The following is a 27,021-nucleotide window of genomic DNA, read 5'->3' on the forward strand; positions in this document are numbered from 1 at the left end:
GACAGAGAGAGAGACAGAAAGAGGAGGGTCTCCTTAAAATAAACAGGGCGTCACGTTTCAAAGGCAAGGGGGGACACAGACATTCCATTGTTCAGGCCAATTATCAGAAGAAAATAACAACAGATGGTCTCGGAAAGGCCAAAGAAGTGAGTGAACGAGTGAATAAGTGAGTGAGAGGCAGACAGAGTGTGAGAGTGAGTGAGAGAGAGAGAGCGAGAGAGAGCTGGAGAACAGATGATGAAATGTGAGAGTGAAGGAGTATGACTGGGGGGCGGGTTAAAGTCTGAATGGTCGTAGGGCTCTATACACCAGATGTGTACTCCTGTATGGGACGATTAACCGCATCCACGCTCCTCCGTCTCTCTCACTGCCGCTTCCCAACAGCTAAATACTGAAATGCTCTGTGATCATCCTACTCTGGATATTTTAGACTCGGTTTAATCATAACTTAGCTGTGTGATGATGATGATGATGATTGTCAGAAACATGAATAGCTGACCTGTTTGCTTTCCATTGAGCAAAAGAACAACAATCTTTTTTCTATTATCATGCACACACAAGGTAGAGAATGCAGCTGCTCCTGTTTGGCAGAATTAAAAGACTTAGAAAACAGACAGTGCAGTAGAAAAAACTTGAGAATTCTCTCTCTCTATATATACACACACACACACACACACACACAAATATATATATATATATATATATATATATATATACATAGATAGATAGATAGATAGAAGTTAGGACATGCATGTCGATTTTCTTAAAAGCACTAAAACACTTGCACTAAAAGTACAAAAAGTGCCTGTGTTTTTTTTTCCCCTGTGGCTTTCTTTTTGTGTGTGGGGGGAGGCTGCAGATTGTTTATTTTCTTAGCATTTTTTATGTCACAAGGGCTAAATTATCTGGAGCCTCGGCATACTCTGGATGAACACACATTCTGTGTGTGTGTGTGTGTGTGTGTGTTTGTGTGTGTGATCACATTCTGAATGCGCTCCTGTCAGGACAGAGAGATGGCTTCAGATAGTAGCACACAAAATCTGCCCTTCCTCTTCAGATGAGAGAAGACCAAAAAGTTTTCATTTCATTAACTCAAGACTAAAGCGTAATTATCTCCCAAAGGACATTAATCACTAACACTAGGCTAGTGGAACTGAAAGGGCTTTCCTCCTCACTTATCTAAGCAACTCTCTCTCTCTCTCTCTCTCTCTTTCTCTCTCTCTCATGGAAGGTACACCTTTGAATCAGGTCTGCTGTAGAGCTTTAAAAAGTCTCTGTTATCCACTCTTCATATCCACACGCTTGCCTTTCTTTCCAGCCTCCACAAAACACTTTAGCTTCGACTTGACTAGCATTAGCTTTAATTGTTCTCTAGGTCGGCTCAAAATGACAAGACTTTGGCATGCATCCAAGTCGTGTTTGACTGCAAATATAGATGATGCTCAAAAGTTCGTGTCTTTTAATCACATTAAACGGTCATTCGCAATAATAGAGTGGGGATTATGTTTTGACACTATGAGATTTGGATGTAGCTGGAAGGTTTTCTACGTACAATTGTTCAAACAGCTAACAACTGTGTAAAGGCACGTTTAACGCTAACGTCACCTCCTCAGATGACAAACTCCCTCAAGGGGTTGGTGCATAGCAATAAGAAAGCCCTTGATTTAATTAGCTTATAAAAATAACTGCCATTAGCACTATCTTGCATGGGGGGAAAGTGGTTTGGAGCACTAGAAAGAAAGAAAGAAAGAGAGAGAGAGAGAGAGAGAGAGAGAGAGAGAGAGAGAGAGAGAGAGAGAGGACAAAATGTCTCACTTCTGGAAGTGGGAAGACAAAGCTGCAGCTATGATAAGGGAAGATCATGGGGCAAACGTTGAAACCGGGGTCGAGTTAATTAGACTATTGTCATTTTAATCAGGCCAGTTTCTCGGCTAGCCCTTCCTCAAAGAGCCAGGCAAGTGCTTTAAACGCCACGCTTAACACTCCTTTAAGGGGCTCTGACTTACTTGTGTGTGTGTGTGTGTGTGTGTGTGTGTTTCCACAGCCTTGCTTGGCTAATGAGCCGCAGCACAGAAACAAAGCCCCTGAAGTATCACCAGCGGAAACCCCTGCTCATTTCTCTGCTCAACTGAAAATAAATTAAATATCACGTTTTTCAAATCGTTTGTCAGTCCCTGGCCATTGACTGCTGAAACGCACCACTTTATGATGGCCTTAAACTGGCGTTAAAAGGCGATACCAGCTTAGGCAATGTAGTGCTTAGGGCTGATTTGGGATATTTAAGTTTGCAGAAAGTGCAGTCAGTTTGCTGGGGATGGGAGCTGGCAGAACACAGATGTGTACAGATGTGACAAACACTAGTCGGAATTTACAGCAATTCCGCATTAGAGCTGGAAATGATGACAATGTAATATCGATGGCATGAGACACTGTGCCACAATATGCTTCTCTGAGAGACCACCCATATTGATAATTTTCTAACAAGTAGATGTTTAAAATATAAAGATTAGATTTGCTCAAATTCTGTACTTGATTTGCAAAAGGTTTAAAAGGAGCACAAAGCTCAGTTTTGTGGACAGCTGGCCATTTTCTGTTATATATTGTAAAGTATATATTTAGTTAGAATGCGTCTCTTCCTATATCCATGCTGCAGGTGCAAAAATAAGTGCACCCTTCATTTCATGGCAACACAAAAGGAGGTGAATGAATGACTGAGAAAGGTTATAAATGAAACAGAAGATCTGAGCTGATATCACAAGCAGAAGTGAGACAATTTACTCTTTCTCGTGGCATGTCTCAAACTAAAGAAAAGCAGCAAGTGGTCATTAATCTGGACACGGTAAAGAAACCATTTCAGAAATCTTCACATTTGGACCTCTGACAAGAAGTGGACATCTGCCTGAGATTTCCGCAGGGACTCGAGGAAAATCATAAAAAGGTACAAAAATAATCTGTAGATTTACAAACCTTGTTAGCTGTCTCTGAAGAATGTGCTACAAAGATCAGCAAGCAGAACCGAGAAGAACCATGAGCAGGAATGGCATCTATGCAAGACTCTTGAGACACCTCTTTCACTTAATAAATAAATAAATAAAAATAAATAAGAAACAGCCTGAGGAGACGAGTGTACAGCAATTGTAAAATTCGAGCTGGAGACTAATCCAAAAAGCAAGTTCACGAGACCTCACAGTGTTGGTTGAGTTTTAAAGAATTGTGTGAACAATCCCTCCAGCAAGATGTCACAGACTGTTAAGTGGTCGTGGGAGCATGTGGATTATACTGTGATTATGAGTAACTGCTGATAAAAATGGTGCCACAAGCGACTGAAAAGGGAATTTTGTTACAACGTAAAAAAAAAAAATCACCACGTTGAAGGCTTCTCAAACTTTCCAGCATCTGTAACACATTGATTTCTGCTGTGTTCCACCTCGAGTTGGAGTTGGAAAGGAAACCCTTAAACTTCCCACGGACGGGCTCTAAATCCAAGAAGATCGTCCTTCATCTCTTTACTGAAGTCATTCCGAAAATAGGGATGAAAGACGGATGGCTCCAGACTTGTCCACATGTCTATTTATCAGGCTGTTAACAGTTCCGGCGGTATAAACTGCTCTGCCACCCCATCAATATTTCAGAGAGTGCTAATATTAATTTGATCAGAAATTAACACCATTCAATTATTCAAGGCACACAAATCAATTATTCAATAAAAACGAATGATCGGCTAATGAGGGGAGTCGCACACCTCCGCGTAGAGCGACGGATACGTTTCGTCAAATACTCGGATGAAACATGGTTTCATTCGCAGGCATGTCCTCATTACTAGATCGTTTGATTAACAACAAACCAAAAAGACAAAGAAGCATTGATATGTGGCACAATTCTAATCTCTAAAGGAAAATTATATCTAGAAACCTAAAAAAAAAAGTCAGCCTTTTTTTTCCCCCCCTTCCACTAAAAATAGCTAATCTGTGCATCAGATTTTCAAAGTTTCCTACAGTATTAATGCGGCAGAAATGCATCAAACCCACATTCTTTCACAATTAATGTTCTTTTAGCAGAAATGTAGACCTGAATGCCATCTCGACACCAACTGTACCACACCCACCCCTGCAGCGGCTACCTCAAGGTCATTTTTATTTTAAAATCTATCTATACAACCATTACAGTACATCTATCCTAGTGAAAAAAAGTTTTCCTGTTAATTTAATTAAACATATCAATCAAAATCTCAAACTGGAATTCTAAATACAAAATGTAGAAAGCAGCGTTCCTCTCAAATGAACATATAAAGCATCCGGCGGTGTCTGGCACAAAAGCTTTGCTGCGTAACTCATTTTGAATCCCTGTTCGACAATGTCTTTTTTATCGCATGATTAGAAATAAAACCAATTTTTGTGTGCAGCCCGTGCTGGGAGGAGAAAAAAAAATGAATATAGATATTTCATTCAGATGTAAAGTTGAGATAGATAACCAATTAATCAGGTGGGTGGACAATGACACAAGCTAAGTGTCCTGCACCAGTTCCTGCCTTCAAATGATTCATTGTGCAGCATATAGAACAGAATTAAAATAAAATAATAAAAAAAAAAAAAATCACTGATTCCCCTTAATTACAACGTTTCTTGAAGCTCACTACACATCACTGATTGCTTGAGCAATCTCTCCATATTCAAGTTTTGTTCTGCTACACGCACTGCTGTACCTCTCATCTTTTTCCCACCATCGTACTCTTTCCCCAAGTAAATCAGCTCTCTGCCTCTCTATTTATTCCCCTTCTTTCCCCTCCATGTCGTCTTTTTTTTTTCTACTCCTTTTTTATGCTGCCTCCCTTCCCTGTCAAACACACCCATCGAGAACGGCTTGTTTTTTTTGGGTGCAACATGCGTTGCTGCGTGAGAGAGGAGACTTTAAATAAATATCTGCCCAGCATGTCTACAATACAGCCCATTGTTTTTAAAAAGCAGGCAGAAATGATGAAGTATAAAGGGTCATAACCAAACGTTATGGAACTGAGGGCATAGCATGAGGGCATAATCCAAACGTGAAAGGAAAAAACCTTCCAGAAAACATTTACACCTGTGAAACTATACCATGCTTTTCTAGTTAAAAAAGCTGTCGAAGTAAAAAACACACCTATACACATGAGCTACAGTTAAATCATTCCAGTTTAATCGGTCAGTGAAGTCAAAGGAGCAGGTAAGAAGCTTTCACCAAGATTGGACTCAGCAAAGTTTTAGCTCGGTCTACTGCTATGGCTTTGCAGAAAGCTATCCGTTCTCAGTTCTGCTGTCTCTTCCAGGCTATCTACACCAACAAATAACACTGCATGCAAAGCAACTCTATCAAATTGTTTTTAGTCCAGATTTGAATATTTAAATAGCCCATTTTAAATCAAGATATTTGCTAGCAATTTCCATACATGTGCCAGCTGCCCATTGCCCGGTAGTGGTTAGCATTAGGTCCTAAAGCTCACACACACACACACACAAAATACACAACACACTATATATGCCAGGATGGTCTAATACTTGCTGAAACTGCTGGTCTGTTCATGGCCTATGCCAGTATGAGTAGGTGCTGCTTGGTCCACCCACACATAGCATTTCACCAGCACTAACTGCATATACATATAACATTTGAATAAACTGACGTTTTTGTGCTGATTAGTATAAAATAACATGTTCCCCCTTCATCCAGAATGGAAATGCAAACAAATCTTGGAGTTCCTGGAAAATGACTTAAAAATGGCACAAACTTCTGCCAAGAGTTTTATTGTTTTTTTTTTTTTCCTGTTCTCCTTCCTTGAGCATCCAGTAAAGAATATACAAACCATTTTTTTTATTATTCAGTAGGACAACCCACAATTTGCTTACAGAACTGTAAGAGATGGTGAGATTAAACAGGGCATGATGTACTGAACAAATTACCCTTGGGAGATAGGAAAAGAGAGAAGACAGAAATGGTTCTGTATAGAAATGGACAGAGAAAAAGCGTGTCTGACCTTTAGATGGCAGATTCTGACTTTTTGGTTTAAAAAAACAAAAACAAAAAAAATACTCAAGCTACATGTTGTGTACTGGAATACTGACCCCACATATGTGAATCAAAATGGCTATGGCTTTCCCAAAAAAAAAAAAAAAAAAACCCATGCTGTAATGTCCAGTATTCATGTTGGTCATCTAAGATCATAGAGAGGTCAACTGCTTTTTAGAGAGAACTTCACCATTTATATTACTCAACAGAAACTGCCTCGTCCAACTCAACAGAAACTGCCTCGTCCAACTCAACAGCTCTATGTGGACTGTCATGTTTAAGCATTTTAACATTAACCTAACAGATGCGAGTCTTTGGCTAGCATTTTGCCCATTATACACGGCACTGTACTCATCAGTTTCATCAGTGTTTCATCACTGCACATATTCAGAGCCATTGTTTGATGTGTCTTGTTACAGCTTTGGCCAAGAATAGAGGGCTCCAGCACTCCAGTGTCTGACTCTAAAATAAGTGTCTGTCATCTGGGCAGTCTCTGTCGAATGTACGCTTCTGCTCCCAAAGGCACTGTGACTAATCAAATCACAATGCTTTAGATGAAGATTGCTGCTCCGTTTTGTTGTTTGTGTTGTCACACTGGGCTTCAATAAAATAAAAATCTATTCATATTCAAACATTCGTACAGATTTTCCCGTGCTCATGATCAATCATTATAAACTTTTATGTAGTAAATAACAGACCACAGGGACAGTTGGTTTAATTGAATTTCCTCAGACATTTGTGTAACACTGTCTGCCCCATGTGCTTTTAGGCAGATCTGTGCAGCAGCGTGGCCACATGGAAAGTGCGACAGAAACAAGGTGAAAGAAAGCAGTTGAGGATGACAAAAGGAGAAGGACAAGCCATAAAGTAATGGGACACAATGCATGGCAAGGCAACAAACAAAAGGAGAGAGGAAAAGGCAGGTAGTACACAATGCCATGACACAGCATGTGTGCCTGTATATAAAGTGGCATCCGTCTCTTCTGCCTGCACTTTTACAAAGACTGTGCCCTGGCAGAAACAAGGGCAGGATGAAAGTGTTTGGACATGAACATCCAGGGTGAGAGAAATGAATAAAGGGTGAGGCAATGAGTAATACTGACACTGTAGTAAAGATAAAGGCCTAGACAACATGTGTGTGTGTGTGTGTGTGTGTAGACTTGGGTATGAGGTCATACAACTTTTACACTAATGCACTACACTGTGGGTGAATATATGCACTTATATATGTTTAAAGTTTTCTTAATATACACACTGAAAGCTTGCTAACTTGCAATGCCTTGCTAATGGAATGATTTGAGACACAATGGCTTGCTCTGGGATCCTTTCTGGCTTCCATAATGACTAAATAAGAAATATAATTTAATTCCATCAACCTATTTCAAGACGTTTTTCATGTCCTTATACAGAGCCGTGAATAAAGCCTTCTCATTCTTCTCACTGTTGCAACTCCAAGCTATGATGAGCAATTATGAGTTCTGCGAGAGCTTTTAAAGTAAGTGGTAAGCTATAAGCAAGACATTAAAGATAGCACATTAGTCTGGACTCACACAGACCATGAAAACCTCTTCTAATTAAGGAAGGTGGATATGCCTTTAAAAGAAAATGGAAAAAAAAAAAGGAAAGAAAAAACACAGGACCTTATCATTTTAATAGGCAGAAAGCCAGAGCAGGTAAAAGGATTCACACGTTTCGTAAACCTGTTTTAAAATGCAGAGTAACCCAACCTGTTATATTTTTCATAAGGGCTCAATTAATAAATTTACAATTTATTCATGCTGTTCGGGATTATTGTATTGCTGTATAACAAACCATCTGATAGTTCAGAAGTTCAATCAAAGCCATGCCCCATTTATCAGATTCACATCCACAACAAGGATTTGAGCTGAACTTCACCGTATTGACTTTCACATCAGTGAATAGTATCGTATCTCTGAAGCGATGTGAAATTGTGTAGTGGGAAAAATGACAAGAGATCAATTTCCATAAGTTTCATAAGCACAACTGACTATGTAAATACGACTGATTTCTTACGGGGGCGGGGGAAAAAGTAGCCAAGCAGCTTATTTGCATGATCAAATGACACCATTTACATTCATGTTTTCCATTTACTATTAATTTGTTAGGTACATAGCTTGGCAAGCGTGCCTGACTGCTAAGAGTCTCTTCTTTCAATAAAAATTAAGCCTGTGTCTGTAGAGATTGGTTTTTATGGGTGGTTTCGGGGCCCCCTGAGATCCTGGCACCCTATCTGACATAATGGTGAGATACAGACCCAAGACAAGCGTTAAATAAGTTCAGTAAACACACGGCATATAAAAATTGCATAGGAAATTAAGAGGAACGCTTCAGTTAACGTTACTTACTTTACAATGACATTAAGACCTTAATCTATCTAAACGTATCGAGAGGAAGATCATACATTGAGCGCTTTTTCTTTCCATTTTTGCAGTGATGCCTACAACAACAAATCTTAAATGAGTCACGAGTCAAGACTTGCTTATTTCTGAACTAGAGTGCGGTGTCGATGAGGTTGCAGAGTGCTCGTAGACGGGTGTGACTCAATAGGAGATAAGAAGGATACGTGTCTTCTTTCGTATGAACTGCACACGAATTCAAACATCACCACCTTCATTTTGACTGTATACTGTATATTTTACTCAGAACAGATTGCATCGGTTTTGACGTAAAAGAAAGGGAATGGCCCTAAAGAGGCCAATAAACTAAAAAAAAAAAATGCATTTATGCACGTAGGAGCCTGAATATAATTTAATTGATTTTAACAAACTGCATGCCTCGCCAATAAAACCAAATATTATTCTTGATTGCCGGCCATGGCGATCCTTGGTAGTAGGCATGTTAAGGCTATGAGTAGAGTTTTAGCTCAAGTCGCTGTACCGAATAAGACAGGCTTAAAATCTTTTAGTGATCTATGGAGTAATGTTCCACATACTATGACATTATTCAAACCACATTACTGGGGTACATTAATGTAGCGAGTCCATGCCTTTAAGCACTGTAATATGGAAATTATTAGAATAATTACATAACAGATATGACAAATCTGTATTGAAAGACTCAGGTTTACTAAGTCAGATATTAGTGGATCAGAACTAACTTTCTCTTTCTTTATCTATCTATCTATCTATCTAGACGCCAACTACCCCATCCTACCCCTACACTCACACAATACAAAAATCATTAGACACTACAGACTACCTATACATGTGAACAACAAATAACACTGACCCAGTCTACTGCAGGACTTCACACACATGCATGTCTTCTTACATTTCACACTGTACACTTTTACACATGCACATCATTCTGTTTCTCGCATTTTGCACTAATAGTAATATTGTACATTTGTAATTCAGGTTTTTTGTCCTTTTTTTTTTCTCCCCGTGTCCTTATAGTTTATGTTATAGGCTGCTGGGAGGTTTCAAAGAGTAACAATTTGTGGTGTAACAGACTGACATGACAGACATGAACAGTTTCCTGTACATCTTTACACATGACAAACTCTTGAAGATGTATATATACATAGAGTGTGAGAGAGAGAAAAAGAGAGAGAGAGAGAGAGCATATATATATATATATATATATATATATATATATATATAGAGCAAGGATAAACTTTGATTCAAACGGTTTAACATAAATACTACATTAACTGTTACTCAGTAATCAGACAATTGACTGATAAGCAGTTTTATGTTAAGGTGTGGCCTGATTTCTTAATTATTTCATGTCGCATTAAGGAGATAAAGGACTGGAGTTGATTTGGAATCCAAGTATCCATGCAAGTTGAAGGATTAGGTGGAAACCAAACAATCAATACTGGGAATGCACTGGTGAGCTCAGCAACACCAAAAGGCCTGGAGAACCACTGAAGACAGCTACAGTGGATAATCACAGAATTCTTCCCTTAGTGAAGAGAAAGCCCTTCACAACAACTAGCCAAGTCAAGAACATGCTCAAGGAGGTAGGTGCATCAATGTCAAAGGCTAAAATCAAGAGACTAATGTAAATGAATGTAAATACAGAGGACTTACTTCAAGACACAAACACTTAAGAACAGAAAGATTAGACTTTTAAAGAACACAGAACATAGTAAATTTTGTATCAGACCAGCCGATTTGTAGGCAGAGAAAAATGTTGGAATATGACGGGCAGGTGTTTCTTGTTACCCAGGTGTGTCCTGTTAGATCGATTGTTTAAACAATAAATAGTTCTACTCTTGGTTTTAGCCTTTAGTTTCACATGTGAAGACTGCATTTGTTGTTAAAAAGGATATGCCAACATGAAGATCAGAGAGCTGTCTAGAGCAGAAAAGCAAGCCATTTTGAAGCCGAGAAAAGAGGGGAAATCAATCAGAGGCACTGTGCAAACAGTGAGCATAGCCAATACTACAATTTGGAATGTCCTGAAAAAGAAAGAAACCACTGATGTACTGAGCAACAGATTCTGAACAGGTCGGCCGAGGAAAACAACAACGGCTGATGACAAAAATATTGTGAGAGCTGAAGAAAAGTGACAAAAGGAAAACTGAAAAAAACAGTTCAGTGGTATCACCAACAGCCTCCACAGGGCAAGGGTGAGGATCATATCACTTATCAACAGAAAGGCCAGAGTGTGGAGCAAGAAATGGTGGTGGTAGTGTCATGGCTTGGGCTTGCATGGCTGCTTCTGGAACAGACTCACTAATCTTGATGATGTAACTCATGATGGTAGCAGCAGAAGGTATTCAGAGGTTCAGAGAAACAAAATTCTGTCTACCGATTCACAAAGAAATGCATTCGATCTAAGTGGGAGGAACTCCATCATGCAGCAGGGCAATGACCCAAAACATACTGCCAACACAACGAAAGGAGGGGAAAAAGTGGATGGTTTTATGTCAATCACCAGACCTGAACCAAACTGGGCAGCATTTCAGCTCTTGAAGAGGAGACTGAACAGAGAGACTCCCCAAAACAAACAACAACTGAAAGAGGCTGTGGTAAAAGCTTGGAAAAGCATCACAAAAGAATAACCAACAATTTTGTCAATGTCCACGAGTCAAAGGCTTGATGCAGTTTGGGCAGTTTATTGCAAGATAGAGATATGCAACCAAATATTAAGTTTTATTTACTTTAATATACTTATCTGTTCCTACAGTGGACTGACCATTCCTGGCTGACAAACGTGGAACCCAATGTGGTCTTCTGCTGTTTCAGCCCATCTGCCTCAAGGTTTAGCATGATTAGAGGTTTTATGCTGTAAAGAGTGAAGAGTGAAGCTGTTCTTTGAGTTACTGTAGCCATCCTGTCAGCACAAACCAGTCTGGCCATTCCCTTCTGACTTATCTTATCATCAATGCGTTTCTGCCTGTTCCAATCTCTGAAAGTTCTTTTTTTTTTTGTTTTGTTTTGTTTTTCACACCATTCTGTGTTAACAGTAGAGACTGAGAAAAAAGAGAAAAAAACAGAAGATAAGCAGTTTCTGAAATCTGCCAGTCTGACACCCATGCCACAGCCAAAAGCACTGAGATATATATCTTACTGTGCGATAGAGTCAGTGTCACTTTGTCACTCTTGATCATTTATGCATAATAAACAAACAGAATTATACTTAAATGTCCTATATACACATTTATTTCATGATTACATCAAGCAATTCCTGCAGGTTCACTCCCACACTATTCCACACCCTCCACCAGCCTGGACAGTTGATACAAGGCAGGTTGGGTCCATGAGCCCATGCTGCTGGAACTTGATTCTGACCCTACCATCTGTGTGCCGCAGCAGAAATTGAGGGTTTGCCGTGTCGGTTCTGTCCGCAGAACTGTTGCTCGCTGGATATTTTTGCTTTGTTGCACTATTCTGAGCAAACTCTAGGGAATGTCGTGCATGAATATCCCAGATAAATCTCAGCAGTGACAGAAATACTCAAAGCAGCATGTCTGGCACCACAAACTGCTGGCCTTTATCTGCATGATTTTATGTGTCGCACTGCTGCTACATGATTGGCTGATTATAGATAATTGCATGAATGACTAGGGGGTGTTCATCCGAATCAGGTGAACAGTGTAGGAGCTACAGCCTTTTTTATATGTGAAACCCCACCTCCCTTTAAGGTACCAAAAGTTACAGAAAACGCTAACACTCAACAATTCAAAAATCATTTTTAATACTTGGTTGCAAACCCAATGCATTATTCAAATGAATTCAGGTCAGGTGATTGACTTGGCCATTGCAGAGCAGTCCATTTCCTTTCCTTAAAAAAAAGTTTTTTTCAAGTATGCTTCTGGTCACAGTCCATCTGCACTGGACTGAAATTGGCTGAATCTGAGCAGATAATATAGACCTAACACTTCAGAATTCATCTTTCTACATTTCATTTCATCTCCACCGATATTAGAAGTCCACTAACATAAACCAATCATGGCCATGAGATGAGCTGCTATTCTTTCCTTCTCAATACTTCACTTTTCTCATTATTCTGAGATGCAAGTTTACTTCATCTGTAAATATAATGCTGTTCCAGACAAAAACAACGAGTTTTTTTTTGTTTCTTGTTTTTCAAACCTTCTGATCTTCCTGTTTTAGGTCTTACCAGTGGTTTGCATCTTGTGGTAAACATTCTGTATATACTCTGGTGAAGGCTTCTCTTCATTGTTGACTTTGACACAGATCTTGATCTGGGCAGTCGTTGTGAAATAGGGTATTTCTACACCAGGGAAAGAATTCTTTTGTAATCCATCACAGTGGCTTTTTCTGAGCTCACCAGTATTGAGAAACGTAACAAATTACAAACACCACACACCTGGCTGTGGAACAGCTGAGCAGCCAATTGTCTAATTACTTTCCATTCTTTATAAAGGGAGGAGACCACATATGTTTCACAAATTGAGAGCTACTTTAGGATCAGGACGTCCTTCATTGATTATTAGCAGCATTTTAGAAGACATAAAAGACAAACCTGTGTACGTTTGTATGTGTGTGTGTTTGACTGAAGGTCATATACAGTAAAAGTGTTTACAGTACACAAAAGTCTTTAAGCGTAGTTTGGTAATATGGTGTATTCTCAGCATCACTGTTTGTTTACTGCATGTTTACACACCACACAGGACACATGCCAGTATGACAGGGGTCAAGAACATAGCTCATGGGCTACAGAGAGGCAACAACAAAAAATAAATTCTGAAAGGGAAATGTATGTATGAGAAGAAGAAGAGAGAGTTATTATTGTATTTAGCTATTGTATTATTGTATTTAGCTATTGTATTATTGTATTTAGCTATTGTATTATTGTATTTAGCTATTGTATTATTGTATTTAGCTATTGTATTATTGTATTTAGCTATTGTATTATTGTATTTAGCTATTGTATTATTGTATTTAGCTATTGTATTATTGTATTTAGCTATGGAAGCTGGTAGCAGAATGTCAGAGGTGATGTGTGAAAATGATCAGTCTGATTTCAACACTATTTAAGGACAGTTAGTAGCATATTTCAAGCATGTATTGATTGTGTGTTACTACACAGAGCGTACTACTTTAAAGCATCAGACACTTACTTTTCTCTGAATTCAGCATCCAAAAAGACTGTGACACTGGGTTCTTCTCCCTAAAGAAGAGGGGGAAATTGGGGAAAGACAAGAGGAGAGAAAAGTGAAGAGTTTTGAACACTGCTCTGCCTGCAGTAACACATTTCAATAAATGCTTTGTGCTAATTAAGCATCTACTCTGATAGCTTCATCTTCAGACAATCAAATCGACTTCACTTGGCGAAGGATTGGAAGGGAGGGCGAGGGAGAGTTAGAGCGAGAGAGGTCACTTTGAACCAGTTGTTCATTAATGCTACATTAACCCGGTTCCTCTGAGCGTCTCTGTCGCTCCTTGTTTAAAATATCTGGTGGTACATATTTAGCATCTTGGAGAGGGCCAAAATTCCCTTGATTAAACAAATAATAGCACATTCAAGAAAACTGTAATTGAGTTCAAATTGATTCGTGCCAGTGCTCTAATTGCATTTAAACACTCTTTGTCCCTAACCCTAGATTCCTGGCTTCTTAATTACTGGGCCCTCTGAACACCAATCCCTGCGGTGCCAAAATGGGAAAATAAAAATAGTGTAAGCTTTATGGTACGTCGTTAAAATGACCTATAAACTTTTTTTGTATTCACTATAACGAAACCCCAGCAGACAAGTAGATGGGTGGAGGGTGGGGAGTGGCTCTGGCTCATGTTCTAAACACTACATATTAGCCCTATCCCCAATGGGCAAAGTGCCGTCACTCAATCTTCTTTCTCCTCTCTTTCTCTCTCTCTCCTCAACGTTAGGGGGGGAAAACATGAGACGCGAGGAAGACAGAAATGTGTTTCCTGAACAAGAGGTGAAAGAGGTGGAGGAAAAAAAAAGAAAAAAGAAAAGAAAAAAAAAAAAAAAAAAAAAAAAAAAAAAGCACATCCTGGCTGGAGGAATGGCCGCCGTTGGTGTCTTTCTTGCCGAGGCAGCAAAAGCTTCAAGAGAGAACGGCGTCTGCCAATTCAAACAGTGCACTGTGTGTGTGTGTGTGTGTTTGTGTGTGTGTGTTTGAGGTGGTCTTCCTGAGGGCTCGTTGCAGCTGGAGCTCTGTGAATAAAGGTAACGAGGGAAAGACAGCGCTACTGTAAACTGTGGGGTTTCCCTTCCCTGGCCATCTTTCACTAGGACATTCCGAATCAAACAGCAGAATCGACTCCACCTAAAAAATACCCCGCATTGTTATTTCCATCCAAACCTTCCACTGTAATACAAAAGACCCAAAAAAAGTATTTGGAAAGAGGGCAGCTCTTCTTCTTTCTTTTTTTTTTTTTTTTTTATATGGGTTGTGACCGTGCCAAATAAAATGCCAGGAGAGCGGCGATGCCATTCAGCGGTGGTTTGAAAATACGAGCCGTTCAAAGGCGATTAGACTCTTTATATTATTGTTGAGAGTGTGACACTGAAGAGGAAACCAGAACAATCAATTCAAGCAAGTTTTTTTTTTCCCTCTTCCTTCCTCCCCCATCTCTCTTGCTCTCGCTGAATTTAGAAACACTAATTAGTTTTGCTCTCATAAACCCAACCTGAAAATGGCCAATTAGATAGTGTGAAGTGGGAAACGTGCTGAAGAAACATACGCATGAAGGGGGGAGAGAAAGAAAAAGAGAAAAGACATCGTCCTTCAATTACAGTCTCGGAGCCACTTCGACGAAAGATGGGAAGAAAAAAAAAAAGTCGTTTCACACTCTTTCCAAAGTGAACATATGTTGTGACCGCGTTCAAAGGCAAAGCATGAAATGAGTAGAGACCACGAGAGCACATGGATACTGAAATGGCAGGGTGTAAATGAACTGAGATCATAAAACTACATCTGTACTAGATGGCATTGAAGTCTCTCGGGTGTGTTGGGGTCAGTCGTGCTAACACAGCCACCTGGCTAACCATGGCAGCACCTGGGTCTTAGCATGCCATAACACAGTCCTTACCAGCACTTCCTGTTGTCCAGTTAAGCAAGTACATCATGAGACTCTATGTTTCAAAGCTAACATCTCCAAAATCTTATTTGCGACTTTTATATCTTACAACCGAAACTAGCCAGTTTCTTTTTTTTTTTTTCTAATATGAAGGCAGGCCTTTATTTTCTTGCCAGGATTTGACGCTTCCACACTGTGAAGTGTCATATGAAATTAATGACAAACTTGCGCAAAATTGTCTTCCGGAATTTTTTTTTCCTCCCTTGGAGATGCCCTAGTCCAGTCTTTCATCAGTGTCAATGTGAAGACTGATGGTCTGTCAGAATTCTGTTACCCCCCGCACCTTTTCCAGCTCTGGCCAGCTTCTGGACTGGCCAAAGTGGCTAAAATAAAAAAAATAAAAAATACAGGCAGCATTTACTGGACATAAATTCTAAGATGTCGGGGGTCGGTGCCAACGTCCTTGCTGCCGATGGTAGAGAGGCCAGCAGAGTTCATGCTGACTGCAGCTTGCACCAGCGCTGAACATCTGCTCATGAATGAGAGCACTGCCCGCTTAGGAGGGGAGGAAGGGGAAAAAAAAACACAGTGCTACAGAGCACTTCATGATGAAAAATTCAACGCTCTCTTTTGCCTGGCGTGCTTGTTTTGCCGCTATTCTCCCGAGTCTTACCCTGTAGAATTGCGTTAGGAGAAGTTTCAAGCGTCGATCTGACAGAACAGCTGGCACCAAACAAGGATCTGGTGCCCATGGTGAGCTCTGGGGACTTTCATGTGGAGATCGGTACACTCATTCTCATGCACTTGTTTTGTCCTTGAAGAAGGTTCAGGAAGAGGAGGAGGAGGCGGCGGTTAAAATACTACACAGGTGAGAAGGTCAAAGAGGCAACTATAACAGATTTAGCAAATGTATCCAGATGCAATCGACCACATACTCTGTTTAAAATGACACATAAAATGTGGAAAGAAAGAGAGTAAAGTATTCGTTCTAGCTCATCACCTCAGACTGGTTCTCTTAGATGTGTAATAGTGGGTGTTATCAGAAATGCGTAGCACAATATTAATGTATTGTAGTATTCATCTGCCTATAAAATGTACTTACTGAACGTACTTATTTCTTGTAATTAAAATAATTTTGGAAAAGAACTAGCAAGTCGTTTATATCACAGTGACCCTCACCAGAATAATGCATCATGTAGTACCATGTTTGCAACCTGCTCCATTCAATACACTCCCATGTTAATGAATGTGGCCAGCTAGTTTCATATCTGACCATCTGTTCCTGCTCATGAAAAAAAAAAAAAACATCCACTCCCTCTACTTGTGTCCAATGTACACCTCTAATTGACCTGTAACACGGTATCATTTTAGCTCTGCTCAATTGAAAAAAATAGCGCAGAGGTTCAAAAACCAAACTTAACTTTGCATGCATCCACCCCCAAGAAGAAACAAACTTCATACGATGGGAAATCTATCGAAGGAAAACTACTTCAGACATCTGATCTTGCCGAGATCTTGACTCTGTATGGATCAATTCTAAAATCCAAATCAGTTGCTGGTTACAGTGATAATTCAATAAATCCTACAAGCAATCAAACAATCGTTCCTAAAATGCTGTGCCCTCAAGACACTGAAACCCTGGAAACATAATGCATCCACCACTTAGTGGCATAAAAAGTAGAAAAGAAATGCAATCTAAGTTTGCTGTATGGCCAAAAGTATGTGGTCACCTGACCATCACACTCCTATACGTTCATTCTAAAACCATGGGCATCAACATGGAGCTCGTCACCCCATTATAACAGTATCCGCTCTACTGGGAACTGGCTTTTGGACCGTGGCTGTAGGGATTTGTGCTCATTCAGCCACAAGAGCATTAGTGAGATCAGGCACTGATGTAAGGTGAGAAGCCCGGGGCATTCCAGTTCATCTCAAAGGTGATCAGTGGGGTTGAGTTCAGGGCATTGTGCAGGACACTCAAGTTCTTCTGCTTTGCATACTATGGTTTCATGGATATTTCTTGTGCACAGGAGTACTGTCATGCTGAAACATAATCGTGTGCGTCAGTTCCAGAAAAAAAAGAGGAAATCTTAATGCTACATCATACAAAAGACATTCTATAGAATTGTTATGGCAACAGTTTGGGGAAGAACCATATATGGACCTGCTGATCAGGTGACCAGATACTTTTGACATTTAATGCGGTTTTAAAATCAGAATAAAAATGCACCAAGAGAAAGGGTCATGTCATAGCTAGAGCGGGATCCAAAACTGTTGTAACCAAATATGTGCTACTTCTTTAATAGCACAATAGGCAATCCTAACACAAGCTCCTGCCTCCTGCCTGTTTCAATTCAACTGGACTTTTGCAGATAAAATGGTGCATGTTATGACATCAACCTTTAAAAAAAAAATGTCGTGTAGTTTTGGTGTAGGCTTTAGGCTAACAGACTCGCCTTTTAGTGTTCTACAGAGTTTGCAATCATCATCACATTCAACAAAATATCTGTCTTTATAACAAAGTATTATATGAATTACTATGCCTGCACTCGAGAATACACATGTAACAAGTGGCTGAAATATAGACAGAGTGAGTGATTTTCAGCTACTGCGCTGAGTGCTTGTTGCTGTGTGCAGACGAGTATGGATACCAAAATAGAAAATTATGTTGCCTGTGTTTTTCTGCCTTTCAGTCTTTCACTATGACGCATCACATTCTCTGTGGAGTCTATGAAATAAGCGTTCTTCTCACGTAACCTTTGTTCCTTATCGGTATAAAAGTATGGACAAAACTTATACAAAACTTAATACCTAAAAAGGAGAATTACAACCAACCATCATGACACTTATTACTAATGCACAAGTATACTGAAAGTGAAAACTGAACTAGCTTTTTTTTTTTCCCTTTTTGTAACAGCTAAGAATCTGCCATTGAGCAAAGTAAGAAGTAGAGCATGGGTGTGTCATTCAGTATTCTCCACAGTTATGTTGATGAAGTTTCTTAAGGAGCCCAACTAGACTCAGCGAGCACAATAATGACTTACTGCCTGATCACAACAAGCTCTGCTTCTCTTTATTGTCTAACTGAATATTTACATAAATTCAGTGTACCATTACATTTACGGCAGAGTGCGGCCTGTTCTGTTGGAGTGCGGCAGCATTATGAGTAATAGTGCATATTTAAGGAAGTGGTGACTTAGAAATAAACGATTACCTCATATTCAGCAATTTCACTTCTGTCTTGGGCCAAAATAGGATCATTTCATTAAACCATCAACATTTGGGTTTGGTACAGTAAACTGCGGCAAAATGAGGAACAGAAGCTAGAAGTCTAGTCTCAAGATGTACAGATAACTCCATGTTTCATAAAAGAGGCTGCAGACTCCAGTCCCATCCAGGCTGGGTTCCTAACTCGTGATTGGCTCTGGATTCACCACAATCCTGACTGGGATAATATGGTTATTGAGGATGAATGAATCAGCGAATATTGCAGACATTAGTAAAATCTGGAGTAGAAAGTTGGCATGTATACGTTTCCCTCCAGAGAGGCCGAATAAAGGAAACGATTCAGCCAAATATGGAGATGCTTCCATGCGATCTCTGAAATACCTAATGAAATTCTTTTAACATTTTCCTTCCTCATGGCATCAAAAGTTATTTGGTTACAACTCAGTTTGATTGAACCTGCTTATGTACATCAATCACACACACACACACACACCCAAAAACACCCACCCACTGACAAAAAAACACACAGAAAACATCTAACAGCTCCAGTCATGGGAAACACTTCAATATAAAAGCATGTGACAGACAATATAGCCAGTTGATTAAAAGTTTAATAAACCGCTTTTCACATACGGAGCTGAATCCTATCTTATTAATACAACTAAACGTGTCAGCATACTGCTTAAAAAAAAAAAAATAATTAAAGGAAACTAAAGCAATAGCCTTGGTAAATATGACTGCTTACTTTTAGCACAAGCATTGTTGACACTTAATGTAATTTCATTGAGGACACAGGAATGAAAGCTCGGCAGGGGTAATAATAAACTCCTAATGAGAATTTTCTCTTCCTGTAGACCTTGGTGAGATTGCCATAATGCCCATCTCCCCTTTTTCCTTGAATAAAATACTTGTTACATTTATTAAAGATGAATCTCATCAGAGGCTTGATGACAAAATAATTCATTACAAAATACAAGGCTTTTAATAGCCACAAATTAAATTTCTCTTAGAAAATATGTTTTGAAATGAAAGAGATCATTATTTCACATAAATGTTGGTTTCTGTGTGGCCTTGAAAGACTAAAACGTCCAAATACTTATTTAAAAGGTGAAAAAAAAGCTTACATTTATCAGTTCCGGTGAAATAAAAGGAAAAAAATAAACAAATAAATAAAAAATAAAATAAGATAAGTGGTCCGTTTTAACTTGCAACGGTTTTCAGAATTTTAAACTCTTTAGAAAGCTTTCATCATTAAGAGTTGGCTCCTACACAGGCATATGCTTAATAGTTTCCTGTTTAGATGAAGGAAGCAAAGAACAAAACTGCGTAAGAGCTTTGATGTGTTTGCTGCATCGTTTTCGCCTTAGCTCTAACCCCTGTGCGGGGCCTCTTTTACATAATACGTACATATGTGTGTAATTTTTAGCAATGTTGTGGAAATTTGCACACCTGTTTGCTCTGACCATGTCTTTCGGTCTCGTTAGTGCACACGTGCACACGGACGGTGGAGAGGAAATGCTTTATTAAGATCCTCCAGCCATAAAGAACATGGGGTTGACTAATCGGCTGCATTACCGTCTGAGAGCCCGAGTTATTTAGACCCAATAATGCGCTAACACATTGTTGAGAGTGGAGGGGCAGTGAAGTTATCTCCACCGTAATAACATCAATGCAAGGCCTGATGTTGTTTAGATCAATAAAGACCCATTACAAGAACAGGCTTCAACACAGATAAGCGGGCCTTGCTGCAATGATCTAACACTCTAGCATCGTAGAAGCATCCTCTATTAAATAAAGAGACCGAGAGAAGACAACTCATAAGCGATGTTAGTTAAAATAGGCGAAAGTGCAAGTGTTTTTGTTTTTTTTTCTTCTTAAACACGCAAGCCATTTTAATCGCATTGGTTATTGTGGTTAGATTCAATGCTTAAGCAGGGTGGGAACTGGGATGGCTTGACCCAGATACCCAGAGGCAGTGGGGTTCTGAGCGTGCGACTGTGTGTGTATAAGGGTAGCGGTGCTATGTGTACCATCTGCAGTGACATAGCACATTTTATTTCTTTCTATCCAAGGTGACAGGTTTACGTTAAATGTTTAGAGAAATGCACTTACTTGCCGGTTTGCATCACAAAACTTAAAAAAAAAAAAAAAAAAAAAAATTTTAAAAACCAACAAAAAAACACCACAATACATATACATCTGCGTATCTGCCTCTGCTCTGGGCCATAAAAGCTAATATGCAAGGTTCTTTGCCCCCTCCCTTCAGAACCATGACAACACACAAACAAACAAACACACACAGATACATACACACCCTTCCTCTAATCACACATAATCATTGCGAAAGACAAGATATTATTCTTTCACTCGCCAAACTAAATTTCAATATGTACAGAGTTGTGATGTGATGTTCGTAGACAACAGTTATCTTCCAAAGGAGCAACTATTTAGGTGTAAAACTGTACAAATACTTTTGTATTGGGGAAGTCCTGCTTGTGTTGTATTTTCTCTTCATGTTGTGTTTTTTTTAGCTCCAATAAACTTATTTTGTCTGGTCAAGGGACAGGAAGTGGTGGAGAGAAAATGTTACTTGTGCGTGTGTACGCATGTGCCTGTGTGTGCCTGTTTGTGCGTGTGCATGCTTTGAAACAGCATGTACTTTCTCTGGTGATCACATGCTTTCTTGATGCAAATGCGGCCCCAGGACTGCAGCACTAACAGACACTACTTCACTAAACCACAGGAAAGACTGCTCTGATGTTACCTCCGACACCTCATGCTGTGAGATAAGGAGAACAAAGAGAGAAAAGTCCCTTCTTGGGGGTTTCGCTGCTCAGCACTTCAGAACGGCCGCAAGTGACGGTCAGTAGAGAGACAAAGTCTTTTCGCAGGGCTTGGTGGGAACTCAATCTTTCCTACTCGTAACTCTCCGACGTTCTATCGTTTTTTCTGAATATCGTGCTTCTGATACCCATGGGGTTAGCCATTGAGGCGCCATCTTCCCCCCACACGTGTTGGCCGGCTTACACAATGGATGATAACATGAATCAAAGCTGATACAACTATTTATCCCGAGTTTCTATTAAAAAAGTGTAATATATAACATGCAATATATCACACACACATTTTATATATATATATATATATATATATATATATATATATATATATATATATATATATATATATATATATATACACATATATACACACATACACACACATTTATTTTAATTACACATCTCAGGTTGAATTACTGATAGACCACGGGATCGCAGGGCACTTTAAGAAATCGGCAGTCTCTGCAGAGTGTGGTATCACCGACCTGCCCACATATCGATCCAGGCAACCAGAATTAGCTTTTTTGACGCCCTGAGGGAACCGCCGGAAACTCCTCTGAATTTGTCTGAGCCTGATGCTGCTAGACCTTAATGCTTGGCAGCGCAGACAGAGCGGCAGTAACCCGAGAGCTACAGGCCCCAAATGAAAGCTGCATGAAGGTGATGATAGTGAATAATATCTCCGCAAAAGATGATCACACGGTGACAGTTTTACCGAACGATAAATAAATGGAGCTAAAACGGGAAAAGCGGGAGACAGAGTGTCGGCAGGCGTGGGGGAGAGACGGGCAGAAGAGCTGCCGCAAGCTGAAAGCGAAAGCATAAATAAAGGCAGGCACGTCTTTTTACCTTCCTCAATTATCCGTCTTTTGACACGCAAGCTGAGCACATTGTAATTAACATGGAGAGAGATAATGGGGTCATGAGCCAATGATCAATCTGGCACATATATTATCTGCCTCTTTTACCCAGCCTTGTTCACATTATTTTTAAAAGGAGGGGAGGAAAGAAATTCAGTTGCAGACTGTCGTTTTTATAATCCCAGCACTGATATAGTTTACCACTTCATCAGTGGAGCCTGTTCTTTTCCAGTATAAAATACAGACACGATGATCACACCATGTTTTGTTTTAAAAACAAAAACCTCAAAATGTAATGAGTGTGAAAGATACTTAAACTGAACAATGGAGAAACAGGGTCAGAGTACTATATATTCACAAATAAGTGACCTTTATTAAGGCCAGGTCTGCATAATTTCCTCAAGCAAGGGGCTTCTTTTCCTGAATCAAAACTGGAGGATCTGTGTGTGGTTGTGTGTGTGCTTTGCTTGCATCTGTACTTTGCCGATATTTGACTGTCCAGGGTCAAAGATCTGTATTAAACAGTTTGCTTCTGGTCCCAGAAAGCAGATTTAAGAAATAAATAAAATAAAATAAAAAAATTAAAAAAGCCTCCCCCTCTCTCTCTCTCGGAAATGCTTCAGTTGAACAAACTTTCCCACTAAATCTATTCATTACACTGTAGTAAAAGTTAGGAGTAGGTGATATGTCGATACCAGAATATGATAGCAATAATCAAAGAGATTCTACAACATGCATAACATTATACACAGTATGCATGACTGTACCATGAACTCTCTAACTGCCAACAATACAGCAGTGCTGCATTAAAAAAAAACACTTAATAATAAAACAGGCATTTTTACTTTTAAAAATTACATTTGATTTGTTTCTAACTTTATTTATAGAAAACAAATACAAAAAATTAAACAGATCATATCAGCTGCTTAGAGTCAGGTTTTAATCCTTAAAAATATACATATTCACTGAAGTTCAAAAGTCTGAAACCACATTAGACATTGACATTTGTTTATACTGTAAACAGACAGAAGGTGGAAGAATTCTCAACATTCTAAAACCAAACAAGGAAATGTTTTACTTGACTATTCAATATCGAAAATGTTGCACAATCTCTAGCTCGCTATCAAATGTACACAAGTGTGTGATACTGAGCGTGTTAACGGCTTTGTACAAAAGGTCAGATTTTCCGCGAGTCTAATCCCTTCTATTGGTGCATGTGTTCAGACGATACTCTGATGGATTTGATCAAAAATGCATCATGAGGATTTGCACAAGCTTCTGGAGTCCATGGCAGTCATTAAAGCAAAAGGGGAACAAACCGAATACTAAGAAACTCATGTCTATATTTTTAGAAGATTTTTCAGACAAGTTGCTGTTAAATTGAAAAAGTATGCTTGACAAGCTTTTTTCTCTAGTGGTCACAGATTTGGACCCTAATGCATACAAAAAAAGGCTAAAAAAATTAACAAAAGGAATCATGAATAAATCTCAAAAATGTACAGTGACAGTTGTTTAAATATCTATATAGTACACTTTCAATACAGTGTATTTCTTAACACATATGATAATAAAAACCTTCAAACCAAGCAAAGAAAAAAAAATAACATCTAAATATTATACCAGGGCCATTATTTTTTTTTTTAAGCAGAGCAAAATCTAGGTAGTATGGAAGTGTTAATAAATCCTTAATTACAGTGGTGCCTTCTTAAATCGACCCAAATGTCAAATCTTCACAGTGTTAAATCCAACCATCTGTACAAGTCTGAACAGTTAGAGAAGAGGTTTTGCGTGCGATTCAAGTTAAATGATCGCTACTGTGTCAACAAGTGAGCCATGAATAAAAAGTAGTGCCTACGTCTCACTGCCTTCTTCAGCTTCATTACAGTCATTAACCTTATATACACACATGGACAGCAGATTTTATAGTCACTGCTGTCTCTGTCTTTAGATCTCGGAGCAGTTGCTGAGAATGAAGCAGGTTGAACACGTGTGCGTCGGATTGATCTAATCTAATGTCCTAAAGGTTTAGGATGATGTTTGGAGATGTTTACATGCTATTTAAAAAGATTCTACCTATTCAATTTAGGTGTGAACATAAACACCTTAATTTTTTTTTTTGTCCTAACGTTTGTCCCGCACACACTTGCAGGATCCGCTGTTTGTAGCCGATCGTTCGATCCGCACGATTTGGCACAGGTTTTCCGCCGGATGCCCTTCCTGTTGGAACCCTCCCATTTTTATCTGGGCTTGGGACCGGCACAGAGAGTTAACTCTTCAGTGGCTGGGGTGGCGCCCTCCCAGGAATCGAACCCGGGACGCAGCAATAAGAAAGCGGGACCCTTCCGCTGGACCACCAGGAGGCGAACATAAACACCTTAATTAAATGCTTTAATAAAACTCACTGGCCTACACAGACCTCATGGGCTGATTATCCTAAATTCTGTATAGCAGATATATAATATATCTAATATATCAGATATATAATATATAATGCTGATTTTTAATTTACTGCATTGCCATATTATGTTTTTCTTCCACAAACACCAGTTGTTTCTACATTCAAGTTCCCAAAAATCATACAGACATAATATTAGCTCTGCAGTTCTGCTGTTTAACTGCACAAAATTTACTGCACAAAAATTCTTTATTAAAATAACAATCCTGATTCATTTCTCGAGAACAGTGTTCATTCTGCAGCACTTGCACTCGAGCAACAATTGTATTAAACAGAGCAGTGTTATTTCCCCTTATTTGCTCTGACCAGTGACGACAGATGTTGCACCGTGTAACCTCACCGGAGGTGCAGCGGGTCTCCAGATGTAAAAGAGGGGAAACAATGCTGGAAATCTGAGCTGGAACCCAAAATGTCTGGTTGTGTAGGAAGAGACAAATTTGTCCTAAATAAATGTTTAACTTAATGTCCTAATATTAAACTCCCAACTACTACACAAAAGATGAGTAAATGTCAAAGCTCGCCAGTGACACATTACAGAGTGTTAATCGCAACCGTTTTACACCCGCATGTGGCTTGTGTGTTTCTATCAGCAGAAGAACAGAAGCATCGTCATGACTAATTATTTAACCAGCCGTTAATATCGCTGGTTTCCTTTTAACTTTGGGAGGACACACTGTGCTCTTGGCACATTAGCATGATTAAAGTTTTATATTAAATAGCAGTTATTTTTGATCAGGATTTAGGCTATTACAGTACAAATGTGCCAGAATGTCTGCTGTAATTCAAAATGCCGGCTAGCCGTGATCAGATTAGAAAAGGAACAGTGAAGCATGAGCAAAATTCACTGTCTAAATCAGTTTGACTGCAACATGGCTTCCACATGAAATCAGGATATACGTCCACCCACAGGCTGAGACGCGCCTGCACCCACACCCACAAGCCACTTCTGTCTCTCTGCCCTGTTTCCACTCCACTCCCAAATCTCTGTGACCTGCACTAACCTGGCTCCCTCTTCCCTGTTGTTCAGGCAGGAAGCACCGTTGAGTGACCGCTGGCAGGTCCTGCCCAGACCCAGACCTGTACCACAATACAGGCCAGCACCCTGAACTTCAACACACACACACACAGAGTTATACCCAATAAAACCTGCAGCATGGGAAAACAGAGGGGTGTGTGGGGTGGCATCCTGTGTGAAATTTCACTGTAAATAAATACTTTTTTTCTCTCTTTCTAACTACTCTCTCCACTTCCGTCATCTGCCACTTCCAGGTCCCCACAATCACCTTTAAGTCTAAACAGGAAAGTGCGTGCGTGTGTGTGTGTGTGGAAACACCAGTATTAATTTGCTGTTCACTGCAAGTTTCTTTGTTGTTTCCTCCTACGCACACACACAAACACACATAAGCACACGCACACACACACACGGACAGCTGTCCAGGACCTCATCCAGGCCCCGTGTTCTTTTCCCGAGACCATTCTCTTTGCAACATCGGCCCAACGTCACCGAAACAGGAAGCCGCAGTTAGGGGCGGCTGCAGATTTTTATGACTATTAATATTTCATAGAAACTAACAAGCAATTGAAACTAGCGGCGTTTTATTAAGACGTATTCGCATAATGTAACTTTCATTTAACGTGCAATGTTTCTGGCACACATTCATGTAGGTACTGGCGATCTGAATGTGTGCTGTAGTAGGAAGGCCGCAATAAAAATAATAAACTCTCCCTGTTCTGGCCTCAAAGTGGCTATCCTTTTAATATTTTAATTTATTTTAGAGATGCTATAACTAGTAAATTAAATGAAATCATGTGCATGGTGAATATCCTATATACATCTAGAAACACAGGAGTCCCGTTTTCTTAAAACAAAATGAATTAGCACGCTGCAGTAATTAATTACTGAGGAGTTTGAGATGTGGAAATGAAGGAAAAACAACATTTTAACGAAGAGCTGACTGATGAAGTCAGGAGCACTTGACTGGCGTGTGTTGTGGATCGGGTGCTGAAGGAGAGGCTCGGTCAGGTTAGTGATCTGATGGTATATGGAGTGGCGCAGTAGGCTGTGTGTTAAACTGTGGCTAAGTGAGTGTTACGTTTCCACTCAAACGACTGTAAGCCTGCAT

General features: G+C 39.6%; 1 protein-coding gene across 11 annotated transcripts in view; it reads right to left on the bottom strand.

The window, feature by feature from the left end:
• foxp1b (forkhead box P1b) overlaps window positions 1-27,021 on the bottom strand; it is a 157,811-nt gene that overhangs the window by 111,684 nt on the left and 19,106 nt on the right. For 8 of the 11 annotated variants that reach the window (XM_058402844.1, XM_058402839.1, XM_058402831.1 and 5 more), the window contains one exon: window positions 13,592-13,641. The exons of the other annotated variants lie outside the window; for them this stretch is intronic. The gene's annotated coding sequence lies outside the window, so the exon portion shown is untranslated. The remainder of the gene's footprint in view (window positions 1-13,591; window positions 13,642-27,021) is intronic. 11 annotated transcript variants of the gene reach the window in all.

Source organism: Hemibagrus wyckioides, linkage group LG11 (assembly GCF_019097595.1).
Source record: "Hemibagrus wyckioides isolate EC202008001 linkage group LG11, SWU_Hwy_1.0, whole genome shotgun sequence".
Classification (NCBI taxonomy): Eukaryota; Metazoa; Chordata; class Actinopteri; order Siluriformes; family Bagridae; genus Hemibagrus; species Hemibagrus wyckioides.